Raw genomic sequence first — 11,167 nt, forward strand, 5'->3', positions numbered from 1 at the left:
CTCACTGTACTCCTCTAGAGGACTATTGGTATTTGGTGGGGATAAGTTATTTTGTTTTTTCATGTTATTATTTTTTCTCTGTGATTTTAACATGTGAATTTCTTTTGTAGTTTCTGATTCTTGTGTCAGACTCAAGTCTTCAAGTTTAGGTCTGCTTCTTTTTGTAAACTTTATGTGCCTTTGTGGTTTACTTTTTGGGTATGAAAAGCTGGTTCATCTAAGCTTCAGGTTCTCTCTTGATTTTATATTGCAGTAGCCAGATTACTTTTGTCTTCAGGAGTTCCCACAGAGGCCCAAGTGGGGTGAGGAGCAGATGCTCTCAGGGTTTCTCCTAAGGTCTGGATCCCTCCAGGAAAGATTTTGGCCTCTGGAATTTGGGAATTGGACTGGCCTGGGAAGGCCCAGGAAAGATGCTGGTCTCAGGCTGCTGGTGGCCGTGTCACCCAGAAATGCAAGGGGAGATGGGGGTGGGAAGAGGCCCCAAGGGCTCATGGGGACTGCACTGAGGAAACTGGGTTGGTCTGGATGAGGATCAGGAAGCCAAAAGTTCAGCTCTGGCTTCCAGGACAGAGGCTGGCAGGTTTTGCAGCCCAGGGAAGCAGAGGGAGGTGAGGGTGGGACCAGGTCCAGAGGGCTCCTGGGGACCTCATGAAGGAACTGGGTTGGTCTGGATGCAAAGGATCAGGATTCAGTGGTGGTTCCCCAGCATCTGGGGTGCCAAAGACAAGGAATTGGACAGGACCCAGGCTAGAAGGAGAGACGGGCAGGAGAGATGGGAGGGTGAATGGGTGAATGAGGCTGGGGGAGTCAAGGCTCAGAGGGCGCTATCGACCTACCTGGAGAGTGGCTGGTGGGTAGTGCAGGCTCAGGGAAGCAGAGGGAGGTGAGGGCTGGGCCAGGCCCAGAGGGCTCCTGGGGATCTGAGAAGGCACTGAGTTGGTCTGGATGTAAAGTATCAGGAAGCAGTGGTGGTTTCCCGGTATCTGAGGCACCAAGACAAGGAATGGGACAGGTCCCAGGCTAGAAGGAGAAACTGGGGGGGGGGGGAATGAGTCTGGGGGAGTCAAGGGACTGGGGGTGCAATAGACTTACCCCAGAGAGAGAGGCCTGCAGTTGGAGAGAGGCCTGTGGGTGGTGCAGGCCCAGGGAAGCAGGGGAGGTCAGAGCTGGGCCAGGCCCAGAAGCAGTGTTCCTGGGGGCCTGAGAAAGAACTGAGTTGGTCTGGGTACAAAGGATCGTTAAGTAGTGGTGGTTCCCCAGTTGTCTGAGGCACCAAGACAAGGAATGGGACAGGACCCGGGCTAGGAGGACAGACCTCAAGGGAGATGGGAGGGTGAGTGAGGCTGGGGGAGTCAAGGCCGGAGGGCAGAATTGACTTGCCCCAAGAGAGCCATTCTAGACTTTTAACGTACTTAAATGGAGAACAAATCAAAGGTAAATAAAGGGTGGAAAAAAATAAAATGTAACCAAATTTGATCTTGTCTATACTTTACAGAAGCAGGAAAAGATCCCTTAAAAGGAAATACGGTTTCTTTTCTATTTTTATAAAAAACTTTATTGAGAATGTCATACATCCTAATTAGGTGTTTTAATCCGAAAGGCTTCTTTGCCATTGAAAAGGAATCTATCAGCATTTGTGAGCATAAGGCTTAAGAAATCGGTTCAGCCAGACCACCCAAGTTCTAGTCTCATGTTACCACCACTGACTATAGTCCTTGACTGATGAAATTGCCTTTCCTAGAATCAAATTAAAAAATTAGGGGGCTGAAGAGATGGCCAGTGTTTAAGAGCACTGGCTGTTCTTGCAGAGGACCTGGGTTTGATTCCCAGCACCCACACGGCAGCTAACAACTGTCTGTAACTCCAGTTCCAGAGAAATCCAATGGCCTCTTCTGACCTCCTTGGGCATTGCATGATACAGGTGCACTTACATACATGCAGGCAGCACACTCATACGCATAATAAAATATTTAAAAACAATTTAGAATTTTTTAAAGTTTTATGATTCAGTTTAATTGAAAGTCAATGTATCTGAAAAATCAGAAAATAATAGTTTCCTTGAGTAATTAATAAGATGAGTGTGAAGGATTTTGCTGAAATAATTAACTATAACTATAATAGCAAGTAAGAAGTATAGAAAATAGTGTTTCCTCGATTTTGGGGGAGAATTTCATACATGAGTATTTTATTTGCACTATTCTATCCCTCCAAGTCCCCTTCCTACTCCTCCCATGTCCCCCCACTCCCTCTCAATTATTTGTCCTCTTTATTATTGTTACACACAAGCACACACAGACAGACAGACAGACAGACACACACACACACACACAATGCACTGAGTCCATTTAGTGGTACTTGTGTTTATCTGTGTTTAGGCTGGCCACTTGGGATTAGATAACTGTTCAAGCAGCTGGTACCTGTAGAAAACTGAATCTCCCTCCCTCAGCCTGTAGTTATTCGCCTTGAGGTGGGGCCCCATGAAATTTCCCCAATCTACTTTGACATGTCAACTGGTTTTTTCTATTTGTCTGGATCTTGTCTATTATACTATGGAGATTTCATTGGTGCAACTTCCCTATCATGTCTAGAATGCATTAAGTAGCAGCAAGTTTCTAGTCCCTCTGGCTCTTACAGTCTTTCTGCCCCCTCTTCTGAAATGTTCCCTGAGCCTTAGGTACAGAGGTTGCATTGTAGATGGATGTATCCCTTAGGGCTAGGCACTCTACAGTCACTTATTCTCTGCTTTAGGCCAGGTGTGGAATTTTGTAATAATTTCTATCTGTTGAAAAATAGAGCTTCTTTGATAAGTGGTAAGAGGCACACCCATCTGTAAATATAAGAATATGCATTTAGAATATAGTAAGAAATTATTTTGGTCTAGAAGTAGGTTTTTCTCTAGGGTCTCAGACCTTTCCAACCATGTGTATGTTTCTCTAATTTTAATATGCACAAGGAGAAAAGCAAACAGCTATGTTTGAAAGATGGGTAGTAACTGATGTGAAGAGAAACACTCTAACTGGAAGTTAAAATTATTGAAAACATAGAGAGCTAGAATATTGTGGGTCAAGAGACGGTAGACATAATTCCATTTGACTGGAGAACAAGATTCATGAAGGGAAAGATCTCAATTACCATATTAAAATACTTGAACTTTATTTTGAAAAGAAAAAAAAACTTGAAAGATGTTGACCATTCCTGAGCAGAGGTAAGTTGAGTTTTTAACACCATGGTTATATGTAGATTGAAGTGGGGTCCAGACTGGGCTCATTGCAGATCTGGGCTGAGAACCCAGGGCTTAATGTGAACATCAAGGAGTGACTCCAGGATCATCTTTCCTTTGTCTCCACTTTATCAGGGCTGGAATGTCTATTTAAACATCTAGATGTTCATTTGACTAGTAATTTTCTAAAATGTTTGCTTTCAGTTATTTCAAAGAAGATCAACTGTGAATAGGCTACTGTGGCCCCAGACTGAGATGATGGGAGAACTATTTACCAATCATAAGTAGAATTAGTTCTCATCATCTAGAAACTCAGACTGGTAACTGATTCAACCTTGATTTCTCTAAGAAGTATCACCCCTTGTAGAAACAGCACTCCATGTCCAGACTCCATGCTCCAATGTGATGGGAGACTAGATAAGCTTAATTTCAGAGATCCAAGCCCTTCACCTCAAGGACACCATCTTTCTTTTAGGTTGCTGTATTAATGCAGCAATGTGATTTATCTCCTCCAAAGAAAGGTGGATGGGTTGGTAGATAACCAGATAGACACAGGCATTGATGGGTGGATGGGATGCATGCATGCACGAATCCGTGGATGAATAGTACAAATAACATTTATCCATCATTCCAAGCTTAGTAGAGTGCTAGCTCTTTCAAACCGCCTCACTCTCTGATTAACATCAAATCTCTGTCTCTCAGGGCCCTGATTGCCCTCCCAGCATTCCTTATGCTGTGGCTTCTTCTCTGCAAAATCATTCCCACCTGACAATTCTTGAGTGTCCCAAGGCTCCCACTAGGAAACTGCCTCTCTGCACACTGGGCTCTGTCTCTCCCTGATATGCTTGCTGCCTCAATGGTCTTGTCTTACCCAGGGAATCTCAGAGTCAGTGCTGTTCTGTTTACAGTGAGTTGCTTGTTCTCTAGTTCATGGTATTAGCTAAATACCTAAGGCAGACTCCTCAAACACTGAGGCCATGCTAGAGCTCATAACTTTAAGTTTTTCTTATTTTCAGTGGCAAATGGAATTTAGGAATTTAATTTTCTGAAAGGAGTTTGGCTGGATTAGATGAGGAAAAGTTGACAAGATTTGTGTGTGTCCTGCAAGTTTGCACAAATTAATAACAAAGGACCCCTATTTCATATGCCAGGAACCCTAGAGAATTATAAAGTAGGTGGGAACTCCATGAACACAAACACACATACATGAGCAAGACAGTTGGAGAGCAAACAAAGGAGTGGCGACTTTTAAATCAGCAGTATTCAGCAATCTATTTAAAGATCCAAATGCATATAAAATGATTTTTTTAAGAACTGTAACTCACGTGCACTTAGACATTTTTGCCTCAGAAACAGCAGGCGCAGCAGCCTCTTGGATCCCACGCGCTCCACTGTGTACAGTTTCTGTCACAGCTGATAAGCATAAATAATCCTGAAATAGTCCTTCGTCTTAAAGCTTTTATCCTCTTTAATGCAAGTAGTCAGCCCACTGCCACCAATGCTGGCACCAGTGCTGTCTTACTAAAGATCATTTAACTTCCATTTCTTAACAAGTACCTCTATAAAAGAGAAACAATATCAGCTCACACACCAGATAATAACAAATGACATTTATGAAACAGACACTCTGCACCAATACATTTGTATACAGTACATGGAATTCTCTGGGAGGAGAGTGATCTTTATTGGGTTTTTTATTATTATTTGGAGTCAGCACACAAAGTGATGGGTTTCATTATAGTACTTTATACACAATTTTTTCTTATCCATCCCCGCCCCCACCAGCCCCTTGTCCCTGCTACTCCCCCAATGGCCCACCTCCTGCTTTCATGTTATTTGTATCCCAATACCCTCCATTCTCCTCTCCCTTAAGATTTCTTCTGCTGCTCTCATGGTTTTCTTTCTAGGTTCTAATTGCACACACATACACACGCACACAGAAACACACACACTCACACATATGCACACACATTCATGCAAATTTAAATCTAGGCTCTGCATATAATAGAAAAGATGTATTTGACTTTCTCAGCCTAGCTAATTTTGCTTAACATAATGACCTCCAGTCTCATTTATTTTCTTGCAAATGTCATTTTACTTATGGATGAATAGGATCATATTTTTTCTAGTCAACCATCTGTTGGTGGACAGTTAGACTGATTCCACTTCTTAGCTATTACGAACAGTATAGCAGTAAGATTGATGTGCAAGTGTCACTGGGGTAGGACTTTGAGTATATAACTCACTTATGCTGGACTCAATATCCTTAAGACAAACTACCAGAAGTTTTGTCACTCCATCTACTTTACAAATGAAGAAACTAAAAATGTGAGGCTAAAGTATCCTTTGAAAGACATCATAAATGGAAAAACAAAGACTTAAACTGAGACAGATCTAGTTCCACAGTTTGCACTGCCACGTCTTCTGTGAAGACAGTGATCAGCCTGTTTCTGAGCAGCTAATTATATTCCCAAGTAAAATGTCTGAAGAATGATAGGCAGTGGAAATGGAAGCCCATGTGTGCTGGAGTTTCTACTCCCTTATCATCTATCTCTAACCCTGCCCCTCAGAGCTCTTTCGTCTGCACACAGCTATAATGAACCATACATTCTTTTTACTCTCCGAACCTTCATGTGACCTATATAACTGTCTCTCTGTGCTCACTATGCATGTTTGAACTCTTAGGGGCATTTAGGTGGTATTATATGAGGATGAACTACTTCCTTTGTCATAGCTTAATTGTGAAAAGAAAACTGGCAGTAATATAGAGTATTAGTAGCCCAAGAAAAAAGCTACCACCTAAGCATAACCATCACTAAGCCAGTGCATTTTCTCAAGCACAATTTTTTTTACTATTTTATTTATTATTTTTATTTTATGTGTATGATTGTATTGCCTACATGTATGTAAGTGCAACTGTGTCATGCAATGCTCACAGAGTCAGAAGAGGGTATTGGATTACCCTTGAACTGGAGTTATGGATGGTTGTTAGCCACAATGTGGGTGCTGGGAATTGAACCCAGCACCCAGTTCTAGAGTCTTCTACAAGAGCAGCCAGTGTTCTTAACTGCTGAACCATCTCTCCAACCCTCCACTAGGAAAAATTAATATATGGTTTTTGTTAATCACTTTTTAAAATGTTTTAATTCAACAAGTGGAAAAACTTACATGGCTTTGTCCACAGGCATTTGTTGACTTGGAAAATTCGTGTATTTTGATTCTCACTCAATATGAAAATTCTCCTTCAGCTACATTATTGAGACACTCTTCTACAGTAATCTACCTTTAAACAAACTAACTCAACATTATAAAGCCCTCTCAGTCTGAAGATAAAATGATAACACCAGAGTGTGAGCAAGTAGGATGTCACTAGCCTAACTGCATTGTTTTGGGCCAAAAGCCAGAGCCACACAGTGGTGTATAACCACTGCATCTGTAAATAAGACTCCCCAAAGTAAGGCTTGAATAACCAATCATGCCTCTGTCACTCATTCTCTATTCCCTCTTATTCTTCTTTCTTTTTAAGTTAAATTTGTGTGAATTTCATACAATATTTTGATAATATTTAGACCCTCTCCCCATCTACACCTTTCTTACACACCCCCCACCACCACCATGTTTCATGTACTCTATCATATATGGTAAAACCTATCCAGTCACATTTATGTTTCCAAATGTCCTCTGATATACAGCAATCCACTGGAGCCTGGTTAACCTAGCTAGTGTAACACCCTTAAAGAAAACCAACTTTCTCTCCTCTCCCAGAAGTTATTAGTTTCCAATAGTTCCTCAGCTAAGGTTGGGGTTTCTAACCAACTTTCTGTGTCTGACTTGAGCTTTCATGGGTTTTGTCATGCTGTTACCATTGCTATGAGTTCATATGAGTAACTCACCAGCTATCTGGAAAACTCAATTTCTTTGTGGTCATCTACTACCTCTGACTCTTGCAACCTTTCCATCTCCTCTTCCTCAATGAACCTTGGGTGGCAGAGGAATATGGGTGTCCTATTCAGGGATAAGCACTCTGCAGTTCTAATTCTCTATACTTTGATGAATTGTAGGAGACAGGTGTTATTAAGGGAGGAAATGGGAGATACTTTAACTGGGTAGGGAATAAGAAGGGCTCTATAGGGGGAGAAAGAGGAGAGACAAATAACACTTAGGTGGTATGAGAAGCTAAAGGGAAATGTATTACCTCAAAAGCTGAGTAATACACATTACATATATATTTATATGAGAGAGAGAGAGAGAGTACATATGTATAGATGAAGGTTATATAACAAAGAAAAACAGTGCCAGGCAGGGGAAACCTTTCTTCAATTTGTTGATCAATGTAGTCCAAGAGACTCCCAGAATAACAGAGGCTATTGTCACAGCCCTAGATTGCCTCTTGGAACTTGAAGATAAGACCCTATTGCTGAAGACAGGACATAGTTTGGATACAAGACTTGGAGTAAGTCAAGCAGGAACTGACTTGGAAGCCTCTTTTCTGAAGACTTACAATATCAGAGGATACTATGCAAGCTGCCAAGGGAGAAAACCAATCAATGATCCTACCCACCTATAAAGTCTGAAAACCAAAATGACCAGCCCAGCAAATAATCTCTACTGGTACAATAATGGTAGTTTTATCTTGGGGGTAATCACCTTCTGTCTAACTAGATCGAAGGCCCATTCAATGAGAGGGAACTCATGTGTGGTACTGTAAACATAGCCAAATACACATGGCTAGAGAGGTCATATATCCTAGAGAAAAATCTAATTTTGTCACATCTCTAGACCAACATAATTTCTTACTGGATTCTAAATATGTATCCTTATATTTACAGACAACTGTACTTCTTGTCACTCATCAAAGAAGCTTCTTTTTTCACCGGATAGAGAATATTATGAAGTTCCATAATTGGTCAAATGCAAAGAATAACTGTCTATGAGGTGCCCAGATCTAAGTGACATATCTACAATGCAACCTCTATACGTAAGACTCAGGGAGCATAGCAGAAAATAGAAGAAAGAATATCAATGCATCTCTCAATGCTCACCAATGAAGCTTTCTCATTCAACAGATGGTGGCTAACCCAGAAAACCACAATTGGCCAAAGTGCAACACATAAGAGACTCCATTACTATTCTTGATACTTGAATATAAGAACTGATTTTGATAAAGTAATTATTTAGGGGAAGGTACATCCCCTAACAAACTTCATAATGACCATAGAGCAGAGGGATGAAAGAGATACTTCTTCCTCAAGAAGTATCTTTACCTAACCTCACAAGCTACACCAATAAACTGACCTTACAGTAAACCAGATTAGCAGTTAAGGAAAGGAGAAGACATAGACCAGTGGTATGATTTCTATTTAGGGTTAAAATAGTGTGAGTCAGAGAAAGGAGATATGAATGGAACAGAGCAGACATGCATCTTTTATCTTATCATCTCTTCTGGCTCATGATATATTTCTTTCATAGTTTTCCTGATCACAGAAAAATATCCTTCTTCTTTCTTTTTTCCTTCCTTTCATATTCACCGTGTTCTGTAAAAGTTCTCTACCAGTTGATATGATAACAAAAGGACACAAAGGAGGCTGGAGAAGGAAATGGAATTAAGCTCTGAGAAACAAAACCAAAGTCCACAGATAACTCATATAGGGAGTTTTGACTTCATTGTTCAGGTCTAGAGAGACATGGGTTTGAACCCCATTCAGAATCCATAGATCAAGGAATAATTGCCTTTCCTCCATCCCTCCTACTTCATTCCTGAGCTAAGTGAGACCATGCCTCCCTTAGAGAATCTAATTATATGTGAACTTTCAAGTGGTTGTAACACACCACTAGTGATTTAATTGTGAGGTGTCCCATGTTCAGTGCTAAAGATCAAGCCAAAAGCATCATGTATGTGCTTGCTGTACCACAGAGCTACATCACTAGCCCTGAAGGTTATGTCTTACCTTGGGATACACACCAATTGATAGGTCAGCCTTCAGCACCACCTCCATCATATTATCTCTATTCTGAACCTAAATTTCTGCTGTGGAAGCATTAATTTGCTGCTGTATGCTGCATATGTTGTGATAATTTCTACCATTGTCACTACTTCTACCAGTCCACACATGAAGAATGATTTCCATTAAATCACTTCTCTGTGTAAATTCTACAAGGCATCAAAATCCTACCAAACACCAACATCATCCCACACTGAAGAACAGTTTCTCCCAACTCCTATATAATTTGTGATCTGTTCCAAGTAGGTTGTTTTTAATCATCATAGCAGAGATGGTTTTTTTTTATTTCTATAACCTTCCCTTTAAGTAATAGAAGCTCCTTTTTTACCTTAGTACATGCTTCCCAGTTAGAGACTACATCTTCTAGTTTCTATATAAACGTGATTCTATTCCACGCTAGAATGTGAACAGAAATTAATTCTACACCTTCTACATATCCTTGGCTCTTTTGAAGTGTATCTAAAAGATACTAGTAGTTTCTAAGTAACAAATAAAACAAAAAGAGAACAAATAATATGAAAGTACTTCAAAAAAATCATCAACCAACTTGATCTAATTGATACTTAAAAAAACCATACTCAATAACAACCAAATATACATTCATTTTGAGTGCTTATGAAATTATCAAGATAGTTTACTTATATTTTAGCTATAAATCACATTATAATAAATTCAAAAGATTGTCATTATAAATAATATGTAGTCAAACTATAAGAAAATTAAATTAAAATTTAATGAAAATAATATATCATGAAAAATTCCCCCAAACCAGAAACAAGAGAAGAGGATTACAGATGTTATCAATACTAAAAGAGGTATACAGCAATTAGCATGAGAAATTTTAATCATGAAGTCAACATAAACCAGTAATTCACACTTGTAAACCCAGCCCTCAGGAGGCAGTGACAGGAGGACTGCCATAATTTTGAGACTAGCCTGGGTTACAGAGAAAGACTGTCTCAAAATGACCCCCAAAGAGTTATCAATGTAAAAAGAATGGGAAAATGCCTCAAAATAACCTGCTGAATCAAAAGGTAGAGCACGATGGAAGGAGGGTAGGGTCCTTCAGCAAGCCTCTCCTGAGGAAATCCTAAAACTTCTTTGCTAAAGAAGCCAGATGAAAGATCATAGCTTCAGCATGATAAGAAAAGCTCCAACCAAGAGGGAAGACAGACATGCTGCTTACATCACTCCTCCTTCAGTTCTAAGAAGCCCAGAGACCTTCCTGAGTACCCAGCAAAGAACTACATCCCCAGTCACATGAACATGGCCTAGCTGGCATCTCGTCGTTGACTACAATGGTCTCAGTGCACAAGGATTAAGCAGGCCAGGGCATCCCATGTTTATCACAGCACTGCTGATGACAACAAAGAGTTTTTTTAACTGTATACATAATGAATAAGTAAATAAAATATGGTATGTACATGCACAATGGAATACTTCGGAATACTGTTGGTTATAGAGAAAGAGGAAATTTTTTCACTTGCAGCAATATAAACAGAGCTAGAAGTTGGTCATTGTACTAAGTGAAATAAACCAGATGTAGAAGGATAAATACTGCATGGTCTCACTCATTTGTGAACTATTTTTAAGAGTTTGTGTGCAGAATACTGTTACTGAAGGCTGAGGAGCATGTGTGGAGGTGGCAGGATGGGGAAAGTTGATCCTAAGCAATAAGTAGATAGGAGAACTATAGGGTGGGTGCGTATAGCAACAGTAATGTACTGCATATTTTGAAAGGCTAGAAAGGATGGTTGAAGGCTTTTACCACGGAGAAGCAAGTATCTGAGGAGATAGATGTGCTTACTCCTATTTGAACACTACATCATATACATATGTGGTGAAAGATCGCATAGCACCCCATAAAAATGACACTACATGTATTAATGTAGAAAAAAGAAAAGCATATTCAAAAATAAAGATAAATGAATTACCAAAGCACACA

This window comes from Nannospalax galili, unplaced genomic scaffold (genome assembly GCF_000622305.1).
Source record: "Nannospalax galili isolate Female #2095 unplaced genomic scaffold, S.galili_v1.0 scaffold876, whole genome shotgun sequence".
Taxonomy (NCBI): Eukaryota; Metazoa; Chordata; class Mammalia; order Rodentia; family Spalacidae; genus Nannospalax; species Nannospalax galili.